This window comes from Acomys minous, assembly GCF_964271855.1.
Source record: "Acomys minous genome assembly, chromosome: 19".
In the NCBI taxonomy this organism is placed as follows: Eukaryota; Metazoa; Chordata; class Mammalia; order Rodentia; family Muridae; genus Acomys; species Acomys minous.
Window position 1 is genome coordinate 4,788,020 of NC_140499.1, and position 26,741 is coordinate 4,814,760.

General features: G+C 35.8%; 1 protein-coding gene across 6 annotated transcripts in view; it reads right to left on the minus strand.

Annotated features, from left to right (window-relative positions):
• NAALADL2 (N-acetylated alpha-linked acidic dipeptidase like 2) overlaps positions 1-26,741 on the minus strand; it is a 1,351,869-nt gene that overhangs the window by 765,414 nt on the left and 559,714 nt on the right. Inside the window, exon 1 of one of the 6 annotated variants that reach the window (XM_084769008.1) lies at positions 6,784-6,877. The exons of the other annotated variants lie outside the window; for them this stretch is intronic. The gene's annotated coding sequence lies outside the window, so the exon portion shown is untranslated. Of the gene's footprint in view, positions 1-6,783; positions 6,878-26,741 lie in introns of those variants that run through there. 6 annotated transcript variants of the gene reach the window in all.

Below are 26,741 nucleotides of genomic sequence, written 5' to 3' on the forward strand. Positions count from 1 at the left end.
TTTATGAAAAAGTATAATATATTCTTCTGATTTCAACAAATCTTATTTACTTAGATGGTCTCCCCGTATTGCCATTTTCTTAACTTCAGATGCTAGAAACTTTTCTTTTACCTACAGCTATACTCCCATAAGAAAAAATAAAGCAGATATAAATTGAATTTATAATATTTTTCAAGTGAATATAAGCTCAGGTCAGTAAATTAAATTCGCAGCGCTGGTAAGATGACTAAATAGATAAAAATGCTTTCCATGCAGGTTGGAAGACCTGGTTTTAAACCTAGCCCCCATATAAAAACCAGGCAGGGCAGGGCACGTCTGTAACTCCAGCCCTTTGGAGGCTGAGACCTAGGATTGTTAGAACTCAGTAGCCAGTGTTCTGTAGCATGTTAATGAAATCCAGGTTCTATAATAGGCAGATTGTCACAAAATAATTGGAAAGACAATGTGGGAAGATATCTGGCATCCATGACTGAGTTCCATAATTTTATACATATGCACATCTACACATATTTACATACAACTAGATACCATATACAGACACATACCCAAATGTATATATGAAGGAAACTTCATATATAGAATGTAGTATATTTAAAAATAAATCCATTCTTATGAGTGTTATTTTTTCCACCTTCTCAATGTCTGAAACCAGGTAAATTACATAGATATAAAAAAGCATAGTAATCATCTCTGGCAGCTTCAGATCTATCCTAATAACAAAGAAGCTCTCAAAACTTTGAAGTAGTAAATAAATGTTTTAAAACATTTAACATGACAGTCTACATTACCTGTTCTAATTAGGAATATGATCAATGTATTCACTCACTAAATAATCACAAGGAGAAAAATAATATTCTAAAGATTTATTTTAACTGTGTCTGAATGTCTCCCTGGAGTTGAGGGCTTGCAAACATAGATGAAGAGAGAAGCATGGCTGCATTCCCTGGATTTGGACTTCCAGGTCACTGTGTTAGGCACTGGAATGATCTTAAATTGTTGCTTTTTGACTGAGGCTATGAATATCCAGGGACAGAGAGATGCTTTTGTCTACAAGAGTACACTAAGCACACTGTCTTTTACCTTTTCAAAAATGCATTATTATCTTACTTTTTAAATATCTTTACTTTTCAAAAAAAGATCAACAAGCATCTGCAAACTAAAAATACATTCCTTGTATTAACTAGCCACACATTTCGAGCAAAGCAAATACTAGCAAATCATGTGCTCAGTAAACCTTCTGCCTGGTTCACCGAAAAAAAAAATACAAAAATAAAATAAAATAAAAAACAAACTAAAAATGCACTACTATGAAATTTATGTCTCTGTGTTTTCCAAAATTGAAATGTGGAAAGAAAATTATAAGCCCAGAGTGACATCTCTGTGCTTTCAGAGTCTATGTGTTTTAAGCTCAAAAATGGCTTTTTGAACATACTCTTTGGGATTTTAATAGGGAAAATTTTACTATACACAGATTTTAGGAAGAGAAAATCAACTCCACAAAATTGTCCTCAGATGACAATGTGGGCAATGTGGCACATACATACATGACCATACACACCTGCACACACATACACAATTAAACAATAAAAAATTATCTAAGTTAACAAAAGGAAAAAACCAAACCTCCCTTGGTTCTGTTAACTTTCTTTCTTTCCTGTCATATATAGAAAGACGCCAATACCTCAAGTCAAGTGAAGACATTTTTCAATTTTTTCTTGAAGGTCTAACATTGCTATAAAAATAATTATCAGAAAATTATTATTTTAGAATGTATAAAATGTGGGGTTTTCTGTCATCTTTCTTTAAGTATAGTAAAGTAATAGTTGTGAAACTTATAATAAAATGTGTTTGAATTAAAAATGAGAAATAACATAACCATATATTATAACATCTGCTTGACAGTTTATATGAGAAATTAATTTTCATTATAAATTTATTACTTGAAGACTATGAGTTGAGAATAAATTAATACTATCAAGCAGTTTATTAAAATGTGTACAACCATGTGTCACTTACATTTTATTTATAGAATGGATAATGAAAGCCTTTGAATGGAATATTTAGCAATGGTGCTATAAAATTAGATGCCAGACAAAGGCATGAAAATACAATATTCACAAAGACACTGAACATAAAACACTTAAATGAATTCTTGTATAACTGTCACCATTAAAAAGGTAGATTATTATATTATAACAGAAAAACTTTAAAAAATCACCTAGAACCTTAATTTTAAAATATCAGGTGTATGACCTAATTAACATGTTTTTAGCTTCTTTTCCATTCCTTTGTTCCCACAATGCATCTTTTAATGAAAACATTTTACATCTCACCAGCCCTTCCCTTCTTGCTTATTTTACTACTGCTATCTCTTGGACCCACTGGGAAATAATAGCTGACTAAGTAAAGTTCTTTTCATTTTCCTCAAAGATAATACACAGTATATAATTCAAACAACGAAGAACCAGCTTATTTTAAGTTATTAACTGAACCAAAGATGATATTTTCTCTAATATCTCATACATATCAAATCCTGAATGTTCAAAGTCATAGTTAAACTTGACTTCTTCTTAACCTGTTCCTTAGGAGTTGCAGTTTCTGAAACTATATGAAAACTAAATGTCTTTCTTCAAATGTTTATATGTACATTCCTTTGATCTATGGAAACTCTGTGGAATTCTCACTCCTATCACCTTCCTCACAAATGTGACTGATATAATGCTATTAAACAAAATAATTACATCCAAACTATGTTTTAAAATTAGCATTTCTGAATATAGCTCTAAAATTTTCTTCTCTACGAAGACCCAACCTCACTGAAGCACCACAAGCTCAGAGCACCTTGTTAAAGGTAGAAAATACCATAAAAGGGAGATGGTAAGGCCAGTGTTCCAAAGAAAGTATTAAACATGGAAGAGAATTTGGAAATCCAAACTAGACCAGCTACTGGCTGGTTATCACATAGTAACTCATAGGTCACCACACATGGTACAGAAAGAAATACAGGCCATCTGAGTTTTACTGACATTTCTGTGTAAAGAATGAGATGCAACAAGATCGCAGGTGGTCAAGCTATCTATTTTAGGGATTTGTTTTAAAACCAACACATTATCCTATTTGGTGACAATAAGCCTAACTATATAATTTGCCTTAATCTCCTACAATATAAGAGCTGTGTATGAAGTTCTATTGTTGACCCCATGTCTAGTTTGTTCAAGGGCCTGGTTCAGACCCCAGAACCCACAAGCATACACACTTTTCACTGGACTATTTTATTATTCATGGACAGGAAGTTATGCAGAACTTTCTTCTGTGAGATATTTATGATAGTGGGTCTCCTTCTTCTCCCTACATTCAAACTTTTTATAGGTACATGACATGCCAACTCCACTTTACCCTTATTTGTTCTCATGTCTTGTCAGACTATAATTAATTCATTTAAGACTTTAAAATTTGTAGCTTAGCACAATATCTAGTACTTAGCAGCTATTTGATAAATATTAAACTACAAATAAATACAGTATCTTTAAAAGACCAAATAACTTATGGTCACATAATTGTTTTTGCCACCATCATGTCTGTAACAATTACTTCTGCTAATTCAGGCTCCCACAGAAGGTAGCAACATTCTGTCTGTGAACTTTTAAGAGCTAATTGATGAGTAAAGTTAATAACATTTGTTAAAGAAAACATCACTCTGTAAATGCTATCATTTTACTATACAAACTATTCTAAATCAGAAGAGATAGGTTTAATGTTCCATAATTACTAGCCTTGGACTCCAGAGATAACTATGTTTTTCACAGGTAAAATATAGTTGTCTTTTATTTTATTTTTTATTTAATTAATCTATTAACATTACAACTCAGTTGTTATCCCATCCCTTGTATCCTCCCATTCCTCCCTCCCTCTCGCTTTCACCCTATTCCCCTCCACTAGTTCTATGACCAAGGGGGACCTCCTTCCACACTCTACAGTCATAGGCTATCAAGTTTCATCTTGGAATAAACTCAGTTGGGACATTTTCATAAGTCTATGCTGTAGGTAATGCTCATCAGGATTATAGTATTAATGATAGACCCCAATGATAAATAACAATTGCTTCACCAAATCACTCCTGTATATACACATAGGCATCCTGGTTCCTGTGCATCACAGGGCAAGAAGAGGAGAAGCTAATTTATTTCAACCTAACTTTCTACATTCTATTCACAAGACAGAAGGTCTACAATGATAAGAAAAACTAGATAATCTAGACATGAGATTACTGTAAAGACTTTTGGCAGGGGATGGAAGACATGCGAGCAAAGAGAAAATGAAAGCAGGCTCTTGAGAGATGGTGTCCAGTAAAAACTACCATGGGACTAAGCACCCTCAAGGCCCTATGGAAGAAACACTGTGATGGTGCCAAGGGTGTGTGCATCTTAGACATGGTGTTTCTGTTTGTGACATGGTCCTATCTAGTTTATAAACTAAATTAAGTTCTGTGTATTAAAGGGGAAATGTGAAGGGATCTACAAAATAATATGAATTTTATTGCCTACCTGCAATAATACACTTTGAAAGAAATATATCCAGAAAAAAAAACACCTAGCATTGCTCAGAGCTACCAAGACTGAAGTGCCTCAGTCCATCTGCTGAGGATATTTATTGCTTTCTGGCACTTTCTACTTATTTACCAAAGAAATGTAAAAGAAACAATGCTGCTTAATTATAGAATAAAAACAGGTGGTACTCCAGCAGGTAATAATTTAATTAAGTGGCTCCTAAAGATTGAACAAACTACTCTAAAGAAAAGAAAACATTTTTAGTTTTCTTTATAGGGATTAAAAAAATAATCCAGTTTGGCTTCTGTTAATGTAATAAAATTAGATTTTAGTAATATCCTATTAATGGAAAATGTTTCTGTTTCTGTCTTCTTCTTTCCATTTGTAGGTAAAGTTGCTGTAATTTTTATTTCTATTGGTCAAGTCTAATTTGCCACCTATAGTGTATAATTTCAAATTGAGGAAATTGGTAAAGTTGAATTCAAACATGCTCAGAAAACAACTAATGAAAGTCAAATTAGGGTTACAATGTACTTCCTAGAGACAGAATAATAGAAAAAAGAGCTGTGAATATGGAATGTAGTGTCAAATATTATCTATAGCTTATTGAAGTTAAAACCATAAGGATCTTTTAAAGCTACCATAACAAATGAGTTAAGGTTTCATTACTGGTATGAAATAAAATATTTTTTAGAATAACACAGTAAGTATTGTGCCCTTTAGTTTAGAACATAAAAGAATATGAATTGGTACACTGTCACTTACTGACTGTGATTTTAGCCTAGGAAATCAATCTTTCTAAGATTCTTTATCCCAGCCCACACAAATGTACCCAAATACATGATATGATTACAGTTATAGGATCACAATGAGACTTTGTTGCATCAATTTCAATCACTTAACATAACTTTTAAGACAGAGAAAATATTCTTCAAATGCCTCCAACTCACCAAAGCCCTTTCAGATTTGCAAATATTACATACAGTATTATAGCAATTAAAATTTGCAGCCTAAAATTAGAAGAATTCATATAAGAAAATTGTATTCCAGGCCAAGGAGTTTATGTAAGTGAAAGAATTCTTGGCTAGCATGGCAAAAGTCATGCATTCTTTTCCAGCAGTGCAAAAACCAAAGCAACCAAAAAGTTCCTGTGTGGATGAAGCTATATGTGTGGGCACGTCATGTCTTATGCATAGTCATATATACTGTACTCTCTAGACGCTAAAGCCTAGGCCTTAGTTGAAAGTGAAAAGATGAGGTCTAAAGCAAAATTTACAAATGGAAAGATCAAAAAAGTTTTCTAATGACAAATTGTGTGTGTGTGTATATGTGTGTGTGTGTGTGTGTGTGTGTGTGTGTGTGTGTGTGTGTGTGCAGCCTTGGTTCTTCTGTACTCACTTTATAGACCAAGCTGGCCTTGAACTCACAGAGATCTACCTGCCTTTGCCTCTCCAAGTACTGGAATTAAAAGAATGAGCCACCATGGATGGCTTTCTAAAAATTCCTAATATTTTTCCTTGTTTTTTATTATAATTATTTGAATATACATTTATATGTTATACATATGTATATATACAATAAACCATGAAACAATCAGGAATTATATAAATGTTATGTTCATAGTGTTTTGGCTATTTGAATTTGGCCACCTTGAGGAAAACATCTTTCCTATCTTGGTGAGTCTACAATTCTTAATATAAATCAGTATCTGTCATAGCTCATCTTTATCAACTTAAAACATCTATCTGGGCCCAGGGATTCTGCTCAAACTATGGCACCAACCAAGGACAATATGTGCAGTAAACATCGGACCACTACTCAAATCTAGCCAAAGAACAAGACATTCTCCACAGATGAGTGAAGAGTGGGGCCTGACTTTCACATGAACTCTGTTGCCCCATATTTGACCATGTCCCCTTGTTGGGCACTCAGGGGGAAGGATAGCAGGCTACCAAGAAGAGACTTTATACCCTATGATCATATACAGGGAGAGGAGGTCCCTCTCAGTCACAGTCATAGGGGAGGGGAATAGGGTGAAAGGTAGGGAGGAAGGAATGGGAGGATAGAATGTATGGGACAACAATTGAGATGTAATATAAATGAATTAATAAATAAATATAAAAAATAATCTAGACCTAAAAACATCTTAACCCTTAAACAAATAAGCTTAATTGTACAACTAAACTATATGGTCTTCAACTCCATCAGATGTTTGAGAAGGAACAAAATTAATTACCTGAGTATAAGGAAGTGCAGTTTATTAGCTTTCCAAGTGAGACGATGACAGAGACAGTTTGCTGCCTGAACAGTGACCCAAAACTCTATAACGATGGAGCATCATCTTCAGCCTTCTGGCCCTGTGAGGCAGGAACTATTTAGGACTTGCTTACTCTGTTTTGGCAGAGTTTCTCTCTAAATAAGACCTATAATAGCTTATAACCAACTCCCAATGAAAATAAATATCTATCACCCAAGAAAGCAAATAAAAACCTTCCCAAAACCCCTTAAGGGAAATGGGGTGTGGTTCTCTTAATGTTTCTTCCACCTGACTTGGAATGAGTAGTGTCTTTGTATGGGCCCATATTGAATTGGGGAAAATGGTTAAATAAACTAGGAGTAGAATTTATGTTATGGTTTCTAAATATTGAGAAACTCCAAGCTTAAAGTCCTGTGTAGGGCAGTCTGAAATGCTGGACCAATTGGGATTGGAAGCTGTCTTTGATGCTGTTCCTTGGCTATTTTTTCTTAGAGTCTCTAACCCATTTGTTTGAGCCATGTCTCCTTGATTCTTTATTTATTGATTTTTTGGTATATTTTGTATACTGATCCTCTGTAAGATGTATAGCTGGGGGAAATCCTCTATTACTATAAGGGTTTCTTTTTCACTTGCTTGGTTCTTTGGCTCTTAGAAGATTTTTGGTTTATGGAGTCTTAGTGCCAATTGCTGGCCTTATATATTTGGCCTTTCCTTTTCAGAAAGTCCTTTCTTGCAGGTACACTTAAACCACACTGCCTGCACTTTCTTCTAGCAGTTTTAATGTGTCATGGATCACATTAAAGTCTCTGATGAACTTGGAGCTATTTTTTTACACTCTGATAGCTGTGGGTCTAATGTCATCCTTGTGCATGTGGATAGCAAGTTTTCTCACCACCAGTAGTTAAAGAGGCTGTCATTTAACCATCTATGGCTGTTTGCCTCTGTCAAATACCATGTACCTATATTGTATTCATGTTTGACCTTCCATTTTATTTCATTGGTCTGCATGTCTGAATTGAGCAAGCACGATATTTTTTATTACTATAGCTGTACAGTGTATCTTGAAATCTGAAATAGAAACACCCTCAATATTCTTCTTTTTACTCAAAATTGCTTTAGCTTACCTTGGTCTATTTTTGTAACATTTGGATTTTAGGACATTTTCTATTTATGTGAACAATGTCGTGGGCATTTAGATTGGTTTGCATCAAATCTGTAAATTATTTTCATAGGATGATAATTTTTACAACATTAATTATCTGATCTATGAACACAGGATGCCTTTCTGTGTTTAATAACATTTGAAAACATCTTTCTACATAAATTTGAAGTTTTCATTGTAAAGGGATTTAATCTTCAGAGTAAGTTTCCAATGAGAACAAAAACTGTCTCAAAAGCAGATGCTTACAAAAATCATTAAAAAACACAAGGAAGACCTCTTCAAGTAGGAAGTTGACAATGAGTGACTAAAGGAGTCAGTGTTGGGGTCTCCCGTGATGAACAGGAGACATACCAGGTTTTAGCAGAAACAGTTTGAATCACTGTCACAAGAGGATGAATGCCTATGTACAAGATGATCACTACAGTTTTTTTCCAAACAAAGTATCCTGATCTCTGAGTTCACACAGTAATAAGTCAGGGCAAGAATGACCTGCTGTGAGGGAAAACATGACAAAAACAAATCAAAACACTACCTATCCACAAATCCAGCTTTAGAGAGGGTACTAGAAGGAAATCTCCACCCCCAAGGGGACAAGCTACAACCCAAACTACATAGGAAATAGATAATGACACCACTGCAAAGACATAACCACATTTTTTAGAGACATAGAAAGATCAATTCTCAACTTTATATGGAAAAACAAAAAACCCACAATAGCTAAAACAATCTTGTACAATAAAAGATCTTCCAGAGGAATCTCCATACCTGATCTCAAGCTGCACTATAAAGCAACAGTAGTTAAAACAACATGGTATTGTCACAGCAATAGGCTGGTTGATCAGTGAAATCAAATTGAAGACCCAGATATGACTACACACACATATAGTCTCTTGATTTTTGACAAAGAAGCAAAATCTATTAAATGGAAAAAGGATAGCATCTTTAACAAATGGTGCTATTCTAACTGGATGTCTATGTGTAAAAAAAAAAATGTAATTGTACTCATATTTGTCACCATGCACAAAAACTCAAATCCAAGTGGTCAAAGACCTCAACATAAAACTTAAGTCGGTTAGAAGAAAAAGTGGGGAAGAGCCTGGAACATATTGGAAAAGGAGACAAGTTCCTGAACAGAACACCAACAGCCCAGGCTTTAATGTCATCAATTAATAAATGGGACCTCTTGAGGCTGAGATGCTTCTGTAAGGCAGGAGACACTGTCAACAGAACAAAGCTACAACCTACAGACTGGGAAAGGATCTTCACTAACCCTACATCTGACAAAGGTCTAATATCTAAAATATATAAAGAACTTAAATACCAACAAACCAAATAACCTAATTGAGAATTGGGGCTCAGAACTAAACAGAGAATTCTCAACAGAAGAATATCGAATGGCTGAGAAACACTTAAAGAAATGCTAAACCTCCTTAGTCATCAGAGAAATGCAAATCCAAACAACCCTGAGATTCTATCTTACACCTGTCAGAATGGCAAAGATAAAAAATTCAAGTGACATCACATGCTGGTGAGGACGTAGAGAGAGAGGAACACTCCTTCAATGCTGGTGGGAATACAAACTAATACAGCTACTTTGGAAATCTGTCTGTCACTATCTCAGAAAATTGGGAATAGGGCTTCCTCAAGACCCAGCTATTCCACTCTTTGGAATATACCCAGAAGATTTGCTCATCCATGTTCACAGCAGCCATATTCATAATAGCCAGAACATAGAAACAGCCTAAGTGTCCCTCAGTAGAAGAATGGATAAAGAAACTGTGGTACAGTTACACTATGGAATACTACTTAGCTTTTAAAAATAAGGAATTCCCCAAATTTTTGGACTAGTGGATTGAACTAGAAATGATCATAATGAATGAGTTAACCAAGAAACAGAAAGTGTCAAATGGTATATACTCACTTATATCTGGACACTAGCCCAAGGGGCATGTCCCATGAATGTTTTCACTTATAAGGACAGTGGGACAGAGGGGAGGACTTCCTATTTGGACTCTAGGTGAGAGAAGCATGAGAGAATGGGCAAATAGAAGGATCCAGAGAGACCTAGAAAAGCTACAAGAAGAACATTATGATGGGAAGATCTGGTCCCAGGGGTCCTGCTCAAACTATGGCACCAGCCAAGGACAATACATGCAGTAAACTTCAACCCCTACCCAGATCTACTTAATGGACAGGACATTCTTCACAGTTGAGTGGAAAGTGGGGTCTGGCTTTCACACTATTCTGTTGGCCCATATTTGACCGTGTCTCCTGGATGGGGAGGCCTGGTGGCACTCAGAGGAAGGACAGCAGGCTACCAAAGAGGATTTGATACCCTATGAGCATATGCAGGTGGAAGAGGTTCCCCTAAGTCACAGTCATAGGGGAAGGAAGTAAGGGTAAAAATGGGAAGGAGGGATGAATGGGAGGATACAAGGGATGGGATAAAAATTTAGATATAATATGAATAAATTAATAAAATATATTAAAAAGAATATATTTTAATAAAATGTAAAATCTTAAACAATGAAATTTATAATTATTTATAGTTATACTCTAAATATATAATTGCTTTTCGTAATAGTATACTTTAAAATATAGTTTTTATATTACCTCATTAATGTGATTTATATCTAATCTTGAACATTTAAATCACATGTTTTAAAATTTATGTGTATGTGGTGTTGTCTGCTTTCTGAACATGCACCATGTGAGCAGACCAGAACACCAGTGAATTCCCGTGGAACTGGAATTAAAGGTGGCATGAGTTGTCTGATATGAGTCCTGGGAACTGGGCTTTGGTCCACTGCCTTAGCATCAGACATTTTAATTGCTGCACAATTATTACAGCCCTGTACTTAAACCTATATGTGTAAACCTAGCCTCAATCTCTTCTTCACCAAAAGTCACATTTAGGACACCAGTATACATTTCTCTCCAACTCTATTGTCACATTTAAAACATGTGTATAGACTTTTCTCATTGGGTTGAAAGATAAGATAGTAGAAAATTACTATCATACTCAAATCTCCAACCAAAAATTCTACTGATTAACTTGCACTGCCTGCTGTGGATACCACTGCTTATGGCTAATTTCCCTGCTGCAACAATGAATGATATAAAGATGCAAATTAGTGGGGGGAAAAAGACCAACATTTTTCCTCAGCATCAACACTGTAAAAAACACTCCTAATGACATCTCTCTAAAAGCAAAAAGTAAATGTATGCCCATTTGGGATACTCAAAAACATAGATGATGAAAGATATCTATACTAGAATATGGAGTTATTTGGATATATGCCCAAGTGTGTGATAGTAGACAATGTAGTTGACCTACTTCTAGCTTTACCAAAATTACTATCTTTTATCCATTCTCATTTCTGTTCTATTTACAACAGCCATAAAAGGAAAGCAGCCTAGATATCCATAAGTTGAGAAACAGATAATAAAACATGTGGTACATTTACATTATTGGCTATTATCTGGCTGTTAAAATGAAATTATGAAAATCATAGGAAAATGGCAGATGTAGAAACAATCATTGAAAATGAGGTAATCCAGGTCAAAAAGACAGACATCACATGTTTTCTTTAATTTTTGGATCTCAGCTTTGAATCTTCAGAGATGATTGTTGCATTTTGAATACTCAAAGACATCAAGGAGTTAATAGGCAGTTACTTGGGCTTTCAAAAAAGAGGAGACACAATTCAGTAGTGTGAAAGATTAAAGAGAACTAATGGAATAGGAAGTGTTAAATTGAAGTCGTTGTGGGAGGAGGGCTATAGGAAGAAGTACAGATAGGGATAACATTTGTTTCCATTGATTTCAAAAATCAGTGGAAACTTGATTCTGTAGAAACTTCCATATATGTATAGCTAAAGTCATACTATATGTCATTAAATGCCTCTACTAAGATACCACAAAATAGCAAATAAAATGCACACTTCCAGGAATAAAATACTCCTTTGAAGTTGTTGATCAGAGATGTCTCATACACTTCCAAACATTTTACTCAACTATTTCCAATGTTCTTAGTTAACCCCCTGGAATGTGATTTTAAGACCTTATGACTCAAGACACCACCTACCTGAATCCTAAAATATGGAATAAAACAAATTAGTTTAGACCTAGAGGCTTCATCCCAACTGGATTACTTTTATAGTAATGGATGGTACTTTGCATAGTACTAAACAATAAAAGTAAATATCGCTATTACTCAGCTGTCAACCCTGAAAGCTACAGTAATGACTGGCCTGGCAAGGCATATTTAGTGATACAAGAATGACAAGAATGGTATGGAAGTAATCTGCTGCTCTGATTGTATTTATGTTTTGCTTCAAAAGATGAAACCTTTATCTGTCATCATTATTTGATGAAAAGTCAATGGCAAGACAAGTCATAAGTTCTAGAGCAAGCCTACTATTATTCTTCTAAGTGGACATATGCTAAACTTACCTCTAATGACTTATGGTTATAAGTATAGATTACTAGACCCTTCACCACCATCAAATAATTATCTATTTACAGCAACGCACATCCAGTCAAGGCACAGAGAATAAGTGACTATAAAAATGTCAGCCCTAAATATCACAATGTTCCTTTCAGGACTCAGAGATGATTACAGGAAGATTACAAAAAGATTACAAGAATCAGAGACAGTATATGGCTACAAAGAAGTATCTCCTGGAGACACAACTGCATATATGAATGTACAATAGTTTGACAGCATACACAGGATCTGTGCAAATTCAAAGGGCAACATCACAACATTGAGAATGGAGGTCTGTATGAAGTTTCATCTCTAGCAATATAACTATTTTGTAAATTTCTAGTTGCTGGAAGAGACAGAAATTCATTGTTCTATAAGCGGCGAACTCCCTCATAAATTGGCCATGTTCTAGTAGAAGGCTCCATATCTACAATATATAGGAATCATAAATGGGGCTTATTTGGTTTAAAAGAGTACACACAGTTATGTACATAGGAAAATGGAGGAGCAATTGGGAGCCAGGGAAGAAATAGTAATCTAATAAAATACATTATACAACATTTTCAAATACTTAATTTTGAAAAATGAAAACATGAGTTAATACTATAATGTAGCTCAGAGAACATATGGATTCTTATGACTTCTTGTGTTTTTAATGGCAGAAATTTTTAAGAATATAATGCATAGTCAACATTGAATTGTCCCTGCCAAGTTAAGTTGGCTAGAAAACACAGGGTCACCAAGATGCAGAGATCCACTTTGATCTGATCTTTCCACCTATCAAATAACAACAACCTAATTGTTCCAGTTTATAAAATAACTTACATTTTCTAATGTCCTATAAAATAGTACCTGATATAATGATGCTTTCTTTTAAAATCCAGTTTTATAAATCAGACACAACTCTCTCTGAACAAGTTTCATTAGGAAATATAAGCAAGTGCTTGCGGCAGTGTGACAGTAGCTCCTTCATGAATACACTTTAGTTACTCTCGTGATAAAATAGAACCTGGTCATTCTACATTACTAATTTTAGAGTTAAAATCAACTTTAAAGCCTGAAGATTACATTGATATTATGATTTACAGATTAATTTATAATCTGAAGGTGAAAATTGGAGCTGCATTAACTATCTCTACAGAAAATTCTCTCAATGTTTACCATAAAAGAAAACTATATGCTAATAGGATATATAAGACAGGCTTTTAAAAGAACAACAATTCTAAGATTTGCTAAAAATCAAATATTAAACATAGAATCCAAATAATAGACCAAGACTATCCTACACAACTGAAATGAGTAATTTGTGGTGTGTGTGTGTGTGTGTGTGTGTGTGTGTGTGTGTGTGTGTGTTTGTGTGTGTGTGCGTGTGTGTGTGTGTCTGCGTGTGTATTTGTATGAGAGAGAGAGAGAGAGAGAGAGAGAGAGAGAGAGAGAGAGGGAGAGAGAGAGAATGCTCATGCACCCATATTTGTGTGTTTCCTTTCTTCTTCTTCATAGTTTCTATATCAGGGAGTCTTCCTATAGAATATGGGGAAAAGCTTTCATATTTGTTTTATTTTGTGTCTATAGAATGACATTTGAAACCTGTTTTCTCCAATCAGTATCACAGTCCATTTTTATTTAACATAAATGCATTGACTTTGAAACCATGCGTCCTACTCCAATCCCAGATATTTGATGTATGTTTGCAAATATAGAAGGCAAAGTGATGCTGGATAGATACAGTTAGGGTTAACCAGGACAGAGTATATGTTAATACTGACATGAACTCTGGTGCACCCTACTTGACCACCTCCCCTTGTTGGGGTGGCCTGATGGCACTCAGAGGAAGGGTAAGAAGGTTAACAGGATGAGACCTGGTTATATGGTGGGGTAAGAAGTCACTTTGTGTCACAGTTCTAGGGGAGGAGAATAGGGTGAAAGTGGGAGTAAGGAGATAATGGGAAGATGCAAGTGAGGGAATAAAAATTTAGATGTGATATGAATAAATTATTTAAATATAAAAAGAGAAAACTTGCTAGTTTGTAAACTAATAAAAAATAAAATAACATACTAAGGACTGTTATGTTTTTCAATGATTCTGTCTTGCACAATCTTATTGCAAAAAGCACAAGCAGGAAAAGGAAACAGTGAATAATTAGACTTCATCAAGAACACATTTTGCCTAGCAGAATACCATCAAGAATATAATCACTGGTAGAGAATACGTGGTCCAGTAGTCAGCCTTATGCTCATCTGTATAGGGAAAAACTGGTTGGATTTGACATATTTCAGATAAAAGAGAGGAAGAGGATGTAAATTTGAGGAGACTGTGGTGGGAATGAGGAGTAACTAAAGGAGGGGGTGAGAGATATGATCAAAATTCTTTATACTCATGTGTGAAATTCTCAAAGAACTTCAATGAAGAATAATGAATACACAGTACAAGAGGGTAAACATTGAAACCATTGTAGGCCTCCCTGCCCTCAGATATTGGAAAGAGTTGATTCCAGGACCTCATGCAAGTCCATACATAAAATATCATAATTTGAATATAATTCTACCTTGTTCCACACTTTACATTGGTTCTTTAAGTCATCAAATCATCCCCAAACATTTCCACTCCTACTAAAATGTAAATATTTGCTATAGTATATTCTCTAGAAAAGTATTCCACATGGTCAGTGTATAAAACAGACACAAGATGAACCATATTTAAATAATGAGTGCCACACAGAGACTATGATCTAGGAAACATGAGATGCTTTGGCTGTTGATGACTATATATCATTTGAGTAGCATAGACTCAGCAGCATTCAAAATTACACATACATGTATCTATATATAATTTGTATATATATACAATTTTTATTTCTAATAATCCAAATTTTTCTAACACTTTATATGTACTTAGTTGAATTAAAAAATGTAAAATTTCTTAAAAGGCAACTGCTTCCATTAGTATATACTTGCATTTAGTTGAAATTACTATTTAAACGATATTTTTTATTTTTGAACTTAATACCATAATACTGTAACATTTATAAAATTCCTGTTGGTGTCATGATTCTTCTTGCTGTGGGTAGTTTATTGTAGATATGTGTGATAATATAAATGTATAGTTAAAAAATAAAAAAAAAGAAAGGTTAACTATAAAATCTCAAATCTATTACATTTTTATATCTTCAATTGCCTTTGTTATACTTTTAGAAATAAAAATATTTTATTATTATTATTATTATTATTATTATTATTATTATTATTATTATTATTATTATTTTAGTTTTGACCTACAATTAGTTTTATATATATATATATATATATATATATATATATATATATATATATATATATGTTTTGTTTATTTGTTTGATTGTTTGTTTTTGGTTCAATCAACTTTATTGATGGTATTTGTTGGGGGATGGTCTGATGTATTTTGATGTTAATTACTGCTTGCTGTCTCTGACCCAACTTTTTGCTTAATAAAAAGCCATCCCACCTGGGCCAGGCAAAGGAGATAGGCAGAGCTAAGAGACAGGAAGTCTGGGAAGAATAAGGACTGTGAAAAAGAGGAGAGAGACCTGAAGTGAAGAGAGGAAGGCCACCATGGGTTAGCTGGAGGAGAAGCACATGGCTGGTGGTGTGGATGGAGAATCCAGGCCAGATGAAGAACATTAGCAAGTATTTGGGATTATGGCTGGGAGGTGGTTTGATAGACGTAATTGGAAATAGATGGTATGGGACTGAGGCAAGGATGCTATGCCTGCCCCACTATGGGAGGTAGTTTAGAGGATTGATATCTGGCCTGCCCCAGGTTAACTAAGGCTATCTTAAAATGAAGCAAGTGTCAGTGTCTTAATTGATTACTAGCTGGGCCTACTGATATTACTTGTAATTTTTAAATAATAGGTATTCAAAAGAGTAGGGGTCCCTGGGCCCCTCCCATTATTCTGGCATCTAGGATGGAAACTGTGATAGGAGCTTCTCAGTGTCAGGTGCTAAGTTGGGACAGGGACTCCTCATCAGCAGAAGGAAGTCCTCTCTCTTGCTCTCTTGTCCTTGCTGGAGTGGGTAGTCTGGGCTTCTTACTCCTCGGAGGTCATGTAGGCCATGAGGTCCATCACTCTTGTACTGTAGTTGTTTCATACTAGGAAATGAGCTTTGCAGAGTTGTCATTGAGAGCAATGCCAGACCATCATCAAAAGTGTAAGAATCAGAGATTCTGTTAAAGTCGCAGCAGACAATCTGGTCCTTGGTGTAGCCCAGGATGCCCTTTAGTGGGCCTGCAGATGCCGGCTTTACCACCTTTTTCAGGTCCTCATACTTGGCAGGCTTCTATAGTCTGCATGTCAGATCTACAATGGACACATTAGAGATAGGAACAAGGAAGGCCATGCCAGTGAGGCTCCCGCTCAGCTCGGGAATGACCATGCCCACAGCCTTGGCACCACCAGTGGTTACAGAGATTATGTTCTGGGCCATCATGCCACAGCTTTCCAGAAGTTTCATGCACAGTCTTCTGGGTAGCAGTGATGTCATGTGGTCATGAGTGCCAAAGTTGTCATGGCTGACCTTAGCCAGGGGCCTAAGCAGTGGGTGGTCCAGGAAACATTGCTGCCAATTTTGAGTGAGTTGTCATACTTATGGTTCACAGCCATCACAAACCTGAGGGCATCAGCAGATGATGACTATTTTGGCTCCGTTGTTCAGTGGGCCCTGGCCTTCAAGACTTGACACCAGCACTACCTGTGGAATCTCGCCCAGGAAGCTGATGATGAGCTTCCTGTTGATGACAAGTTTCCCGTTCTCAGCCTTGACTGTGACACAGAACTTTGCATGGGTAGAGTCACACTGGAACATGTAGAATAGGTAGTAGAGGTCAATGAAGGGGTCATTGATGGAAACAAACTCCACTTTGCCAGAGAAGAAGCCAGATCTGGTAACCAGGCATCCAATAGAGCCAAATCTGTTTACTATGACCTAAGCTATCGTGTCAAGGCACAATGATGGCACTACCCAAGAACAGGAGGAGGGAAGAGCAGAGAGCCTCCATATACAATTTTAAACATGAATTTTTGAACTTAAATATTGACTAATATATGTGGACTAATCCAATGTGCTTCACATGATCTTCCTAACCATACTGCATACATTATTGCTTTCATTTCTTCTTTGCCTTTCCTTTCAGGCTCTTTAAACAAACTACACAAAAGGTCATTTTGATGTCAAAGCCAAATTCCATGTGCTCTTTTAGATGACCTTACAGGTTTGAACCTAGAATGTTATATAAATTAAAAACAAATGTTCTTTTGCAAATTTTTTAAACCACTTCAAATACTTTAATCTGAATTATCCACAAAAAACACACAACAGATCAGATCTTAATGACATGCATTTTGCTTCACAGTACATCTGCCATTTGAAAACATTTTTTTTTAACTTCTGGACATGGCTTAATGAACCTTTAATTTACCCTCTATTCAATAGCCACTGATGGTCATTAAAAGACAAAGTCTTATGTCAATGCACTTAATTATAGTCATCAAGTTATATAGCACCATATGCCAATTATCACAGGACTTCACAAAATCCTGAGTAATTGCACATTGGAATACATACTCATTGCAATATAGGTACACATCTGAACAATATCTTTGAGAATAAACAATGCTATTAAAGTACTGCTAGTGAGACACTGATGAATATTTTATAGGTGTCAATGCTATGTACTATTTTGAGTATTACAGTATTAATTCTGCCCTAGTTATTCCTAGGCATTTGGTTATGTAAGAAACACTAAAGTAAACCCTTAGTGCAGGTAGATATCAAAATATGCAAAACACAAAGTCATTTGTTTTAAAAATTGAGACTAGAAAATGGAACTGGATATTAACCTGGATCTTGAATATGCTGCCTCTTAAAATGCTGCTGGACAGACATGTTATTAAACTATTCCACTGCCCCTTTTTGTCAGACGAACTAATTTCAGACAACATTATTTTTCACATCATAGCTCTATAGAATCTCTCTTTGAAAGTTAAATGCATCTAATTACTCAATGTCTGTTTTAAGAGGTACTTCTTAAACATTCTCTTGTACAACAAAGTAAAATTGCCCAGAGCCTAAAATACAATGTCTTGTAGAAATAATTCCCACCTTTTTTTCTCAGTGCATTTCATCTTCTGTTATGATATATACATATATAATATTTATTCATTAATTACTTAGGAAAGTATGATAATATTATTTATTTTGAAGTGTGTTTCTTCACATTTCATCATGCTGGTGCAGGAGTAACAGATGCTCAGAACTGAGATAAATGACCCAAAGGAGCCATCCTCTGAATGTAAAGTGTTGTTAAGAAAGCCTTGAGTTAGTTTGTTTCTATTTTTTGGTTTAATGCAAGTAGGTTGATGTATAACAAAAGACAAGTTCATCAATCATAGCCAAGAGGATTTTTAGTTTTTAGTAGAGTTGTGATATAATTCTCCAACATTGGTTCTATTCATTCATCATTATTGTACTTTCATTCATTCTTCTGTCCCTCTGACCTTCACTCTCATTCTTTTATAGAGAATATTTACTGTATAAATGAGAAGAGTAAACATTATATCATCAAACAACCCCTGGTAGTTATCCTTGACATTATCTATCAATGTAACCTCCACCCAACTTACTTTATTATTCATTCTGTCCAAATATGATTTTGAAGAAAGCCCTTAGACATATCATTTTTGCAATTATTTCATTGGGTAAAGATAAATACGTTGAAAATTACAGCAATATACTTACTTATATAAATTAGAAAATAAGTATCAATTTGTATCAAGTGATAAAAAATCAAAACTTTAAAAAGATGATTCTAGAGCCCACTGTTGTGGCTTACATTTTTAATTCTAGGTCTGTGAACCCAATGTCAACACTATCTTCTGTTACTGCATAGTGAATTATATATATATATATATATGTGTGTGTGTGTGTGTGTGTGTGTGTGTGTGTGTGTGTGTGTGAGAGAGAGAGAGAGAGAGAGAGAGAGAGAGAGAGGGAGAGAGAGGGAGAATGAGAGAGAGAGAACTACAAGTTCTCACGTCATAGACCATGAGGATCTTTCTGACATAACATCCTAAGTGTTAAGCATGCATGTGTGTGCACTAAATCCAACATACATGTGATTTTTGTTAAGCTATGTTTGATATATACTATAAGTAAATGATGCAAATTTCATTTATTTGTTGTATAAATTAAGAAAGGATCAAGCAGAAGGAGAGATATCTGAAGACAGAATAAACAGGGTAAATTCTCCTGACCATCATGCGGCTCCATCTCGTTATTGAGAAGTTAGCTTTGAAAATAATTTGGCTAAATAAAGACTATCTACTCTAGATTGACCAGTATGCCATCTGATATCCAATTTGATTTTGTGAAATTATTATTCCTTTGAGTTTACATAGATTTTATCTTGTGTTTCAATGTATTTGAAGCAATGGCAATTTGAATAAACTCCTTGAGTTATGATGCCCTATAATTGTCTTCTACTCATGCTTCTTAGCACATTTGAAAGAACACTGAAAAAAGCATAAATAAATAAATAAATAAATAAATAAATAAATAAATAAATAGTGCAACCACATAGAAGTCATTTCTAGAAATATGGGAACAGTTAAAAAATGTGCAGGATACTTGGGTAAAATTCACACTTATAAAGACAAAAATCAAAGGCTTGTTTATTAGAATTTGCATTCTGAGGAGGGGTAAAGTAATTAGTGATTATCACTGCCCTCTGATGACCATATCGTGGAAGGAAAGAACCAACTACTAAGAATTATAAGAAATTCTTGCATTAATATCATCTGTATGTCAAAAAGGCTGCAAAGAATTTTATTTGACATAAATATCATAATTGGTTTTAAAATAGTCTTCATGGTATTTTAAAATAAATAGTTATAATTCATGCCACAAAGTTTGAAATGGTAATACTTGAACATATGCACATTAAGTGAGACTAGTAATTGTATTATTATAATGAGCTGAGCAACAGGCTTGTATGTGATGCTGTAGGTAACCATGCTAACCTCCGTTGAGAGCTCCTGAATGACACTGTGTCACAATCTTCCTTAGGGCTCATAGTGGTGATATTTTTAAAAGGAAGTAGAAGGAAGCTCTATATTCCCACAAATTGCAGGCACCTTCTGCTCTAAGAGAGCTCAGCAGAGTTATCTCTAAAAAAAAATCATAAGCTTACATTTCTACAGTAAATGTAAAAGAATTAAAATAAAGACTTAAATTTCATTCGGGGCACTGCCAGGGGCAATAACAAGAGGATGTATGTTTAAAAAATCTCTTGGACAGGCCTGATCAGCAGTGAAAAGGAGTACTTCTCATGTCTGGTATTAATGTTTTGGTAAGTGCTGACTGGTGAAGACACTATCTAGTTCGAAGACAGGGTCCAAGGATGTATGATCTGGAACTGCTTAGTTAATCTTCCATAAGGACTAATTTTTAAGGTATCAGAAGTTACTAGCATGACATTGTGACCCTAAGAATGCAGTATTGACATGCATATCTCAGCAGTAACAAACAGTTCTCTAATTGGAATTGAGATCTACTCAAGAACTTAGCTATATTCTTTGTGCTGCTGAAGTCATGGATATTGGAAGAGAACCTATAACTGCTAGTTTACTAAACAAGCATAATGTCTAACAACAATCTAATATTTATCCTTGTATTCACAGGTAAATATAGTTTCCACCGGACATCAAGGAAGTTTGTCTTCACAGCACACAGAAATTACTACAAAAAGGCCTACAGCCAATCGAAATGCAGAGTTGAAGATCACAGTCCTAGTGATGTATCTACAAAACAGTCCCCACACCTAAGGCTCAGGATATGTTGTGGAAGATTGGGATGGAAAGACTGTAAGATCAAGAAGTTTACTGTGAGATTGTTTCCTAGAAACGTCAAAAGCTATATCTATAATGTGTCACTAAGATGACTGCCAAAACATGAACGGAACAAGAACAACACCAATAAAATGTCAAAGAGGACTGGAGAAAGCCTGAGCATCCTCAACCTCACACAAATATATCTACAGGCAACCGAGGGATGCTAAAAGCAGAAAGATCACACAAGTTGGTTAGCCAAGACCAAGTGGTCAGCCCTGAAAATGTACATGTAAGTAACCCAACAAGCAGGTTATATTTAAGAAAGCATCCAAAACCAACTAATGATGGGCAGCACGAATATGAAAGAAAAGGAAGTTATATGGGAGTGTTTTGAAAAAGGAAAAGAGAAATGTAATATTATATTCTTAGAAATAAAAGAAGTTAAAAAAAAGAATGACAAAACTTAATGGGATTTGGTTAAAAAAAATGCCAATACAAATAATTACGAATAAAGCTAAAAAATTCGACTTTGTGTTTTGTCCTGTCAGACTGTTATATTGATTATGTGCTTTAGACACATTCTAAATGAGGAAACATGGGTAAGTGTTTGTGTTTTTGCCCTATAACATACCTAGTGGCCTGAGGGGTTTCTATCTTCCTATCTTCTGATATCAAGGAAAGACCACCACATTCTCAGGACAGACAAGTTCCTATGTTTTGGTTCATTTTGACACAGGATATAACATTTTCTCTTTTGTTTTGCTTTGTTTGTTTGTTTGTTTGTTTGTTTGTTTCTGTCCAAAGTATTCTCAAGTAGAATCTGGACCATGCCTCACCAAACTTCACAAACCCCTAAAAGGACAGCTGAGCTACTGCAAACTTGCCCAATAATGAAGATAAAATTCATGATACTGTTCGCTGTAATGCTTTTCAAATGAACGGAAATGATAAAAAAAATGCCATTCAAATGAGTAAACACAACTCATAGTATCTTTTAGTCATGCCTTTTTAATAATCAAACATTTAAAGCATCACAATATTATGAGTTTATAACAATGGTTTGTAGTTGAATGAAGTCTTAATATGCAAAACATTTAGAATTCACTGTGCTATTGCATAATTTTTCTCTGAGGCATAGTTATTCACTTTAAACACATTAGGCAAACTGACTGTGCTACACTTTAATAATTATAATAGGATTATCAATTTTAAAAAGCCAGCCACTTTACTCCATCAATGAACTGTAGCAATTTTAAAAGAGTAAGACAGCTTATCAGTTCAGGACACTTTAAGACAAGGCCAGTGCTTACAAAATTAATTTTTAACGATTTCTCCACCATCTGGGAGAATCTCATTATATGCAATAAAACCCAACCTAATAGTGCTTTAAAATTCCCTATTTCACTTAATCACAATACTCTAATAATTTTATGGTCAATATCTATTAATACTTTATTCTTTTGGATGAAATTCTATAAAATATTTTTGAAAACTTATGGGTATATGCAATTTAAAAAATAATATTTTGTAAAAGCTCTCGAACTTCAAACAAATAAGCTCTATCTGGCACATGGAGCAGTTAGCAAGCACGAAGTCACTGGCAGTTTTCTTAAAGGTTGATCTATTTTGGAATGGCTGATGCCTCCAAGGGAGTTTTTCATGGCAAATGCTTAGTGAATAATTTTCCAAAGTCACTTTGCAAATTTTCTGTAACCCCTAATTGGTTATTCACAATGCTAAAATAAAATTAGCTTGATCCTCTTATAGCAGGGCATTAAACTCCAGGACTATTTTCTTCACCACTTTGTACTTTCAATTTAAATATTAGTTTTCTCCTCTTGGGAGATGTCTTAGCCTTTCTACTGGTGTGAGAAAAGCAACTTGGAGGGGGGTATGGTTGCTTTGACTTATATATCCTAAATCACACTGAGGGAATCTAAGGAAAAATCTCAAATTGGGTAGAAACTTAGATGAAAGAGTTGACCAGAATCCTTGGAGGAGTACTGCTTACTGCCTTTCTCCTCAAGGCTTTCTCTACCTGCTTCTTTACAGAAGCAAGTATCAACAGCTCAGTGTGGATCGACCCATAATCCACCCTAGCAATAATCAATTAAGAAAATGTTTGGTACGTTTCTCTGGTTATAGCAGGATTTTCTAAATTGGAGTTTTCTCCTCTGACATGGCTTTAGCTTGTGTCCAGGTGACATAGGACTATGCAGTACAGGAGATAAGTTTTTCAAGTTATCATTACAAAGTTTTGATAACATGAAATGCCATATATATATATATATGTGTGTGTGTGTGTGTGTGTGTGTGTGTGTGTGTGTGTGTGTGTGTGTTGCTTACTGTTTCCAATATATACCTGGAAGGAAAGAGAAACTATAGATGTTCTGAGCTGTGTGCACATCTACTGTCTGATGCTTGTTTTCTGCTTTGTCATTTGAGGAATTATAAGAAGCTGTGGTGTTACGTGGCTTGGGTCATCAGCCCTCAGAGCTCTCCTCATGCCAGCTTTTGACTGTATCTTTTCACATCTCTAGTCCTCCTCCTGGGAGTCCTAGCATGAACCCAGACAGAACTGTTGGTCTGCATCATGCTAGCATCTTCTAGGAAGGGTGTCCCAATGTCCTCTCACAAGAGGAAAAGCAGGCATTTATTGTCACGAAACATTTAATCCTCTGAATCAGTGAGAAACATTTACTCTCTGGTGTTTCTGCTGTTTAACAACATACAGTTAACAGTTTTCTGCAGATTCACTGCAGGATTCTAGGCAGAACCCAGAAAAGGAAGCCTCTCTGGCTTTATGAAAACTTCAGTCTAGTGCACTGCTGCTATAAACAACTACGAACCAACTGTGGCCTACCAATCTGATTTTCAGGCCCAATCAAGGATGGAGAGGAAGGAGAGTCTCTTCAGATAGGCTGGCAGGTAATGGCACTGCTTCTCTCCTCCTCTGAGTGTGATCTCATTTTCTCCTCGTGACAATTGTAACCTGTGTTTTCCTCTGAAATGTGTGTAACTTGTCACTCACCTTTCATCCCAAAGAGCTGGCCCTGCAGAGGAAGGCAAAAGTGCCTGTTTCTGTGATTGCAGGCTGGCCACCTCTCAGGGATTCCCCTTGTTCGCCACAATGCTGCAAACAGACACTCAAGTGGCTGAATGCAGTTGAACCTGAAGATGTATTCTCTTACCCTGCTTCCTGCTGCATTTGCCTTAGTGTGGGTGTGGGGCTCAGAGCAACATCAGACTACACTTCTGTGAAAAAGGGAGCGGGCCTTCTTGATTTAGCTCTCGATTTCTCCCTTGCTCGCAGATGCACAGAGTCTCATATAACAGACATTCAGAATCTGCCTTCCGTACACACTGCATTATTGATAAAAGAGATATGTTTATTCTGGTTCATTAAATGAAGTTTATAAAAGTGCAGCTTTCTGAATGTGATTCTGAAGCACATAGCCACATCTGATCCTTATCTTTTTGTACCCATGACCTCTGACAAGGATTACAGCCAGCTGCAGTGGAAAACCTCGCCCTTTACTGAGAACTGTCTACAGATACTAGCACTTGCATTCCCTGTATCAAACATGATCATGGTTTTTAAATGACTCGGGTTACAAAGGCTGGCTTCTCCTCACACATTGACAGGTTAGACCAATGAGGGAGTCACTCAGTTGACCTTGATTTTCCAGACCTCATGGGCCCTTTGGATTTAAAAAAAAAAAAAGATTGGTGAGTTGGAATGCAATTATCTTAAAAATATCTTTCTTTCCCTTCTTTTACAAAGTCTACAGTCAAGAGCCAGTGTTTGTCCTAGAACTCACAGAGAGCTGCCTATCTCTATCTCCCAAGTGCTGAGATCAAAGGTGGGATTTCAGTCTTAAAAGACAGTAGAGTCGAGAGTGGGATATTACTTTCTCACATACTCTGGTGCCTCACCTTTGACCATGTCCCCTGGATGGGGAGACCTGGTGGCAATCAGAGGAAGGACAGCAGGTTACAAAGAAGAGACTTGATACCCTATGATCATATAGAGGGGGAGGTAATCCACCTCAGGAACAGTCATAGGGGAGGGGAATAAGGGGAAATTGGGAGGGAGGGAAGAATGGGAGGATACAAGGGATGGGATAACCATTGAGATGTAACAAGAATAAATTAATAAAGGAGGAAAAAAAAAAGAAAAACCACAAAAAAAATTGGGTAATTAAAAATTCCTAAACCCATGCCTATTGTCACATACTTGGAAAAAAAAAAAGAAGAAGAAGTTTATATGAAAGATATAGCTTGCATTATTTTTTAACATAAATGTTTCAGTAAGGGAAATCCTAATAACAATAGACCATCAAGTCATTTAGCAACTACTAATGATAGTCCTCAGGATATCACAGTGCCCAATGCATAAGTCAGTTACATAGACCCTCAATAGCAATGTTTCAATGAGGGCTCACATTCATCTCTCTATCTCTCTGTCTCTCTGTCTCTCTGTCTCTGTCTCTGTCTCTCTGTCTCTGTCTCTGTCTCTGTCTCTGTCTCTGTCTCTGTCTCTGTCTCTGTCTCTGTCTCTCTCTCTCTCTCTCTCTCTCTCTCTCTCTCTGTGTGTGTGTGTGTGTGTGTGTGTGTGTGTGTGAGCGTGCGCACACTCATGTGGAGGTCTGATGCTGATGTCTAGAATCATCCTCAGTCACACTTCTTCCTTATTCATTGAGTCAAGGTCTCTCAATAAAACACAGAGCCCAAGGATATGGCTGGTGTCACTAGCCAGGTTGCTTTGAGCCAGCTGTCTCTGTCGTCTCAGACTGGAATTAAAGAAGGACTGCCATTCTCACTCAAAATACAAATGGGTTCTTGTGATCCAAACTCTGGTCCACATGCTATGCTAGCTTTAAGTTCCAAGCTATCTGTCAAGACCCAGGATGCACAGATTGCTACTGCAAAAGTCACTTGAAATTTTGAGTATGCTAGCTACCATTGGAATTTCTCTCACCAGTCCTTTCTTAAAGCATTACTTACATTTATAGCTTTATAATTATAAACTTCTTATAATTTCTTATTGTAGAGTTGATTATTAATATCTTCAACTGTTGGATGGAAATCATTTGTCAGTAAGTGATATAAATTGTATGCTTTAAGTTCTATTCCTAAAACAACAAAAGCCTCCTTCCACTAGAGTTTTTGCTAGTTTAGTTGGAGCTTTACCAAGCCAGCTACAACAGGAAAATTATAAGCAGACAGCTGTGACTGGCCCAGTTCCGCTCCCATCAGTCTTCAACTGCTTTACTCACGAAGAAGCTCCTGTGGGCCGAGCCTGACTGCTTTCCTCTGCTGCTCAGACCTAGGTTGGACCAAGGGGAGGCAAAAGAAGGCAACTGTGCAGAAGGTGCTTGTTTCCCATCTCTCTTCCTACCAGATCACAGTGGATTAGTTC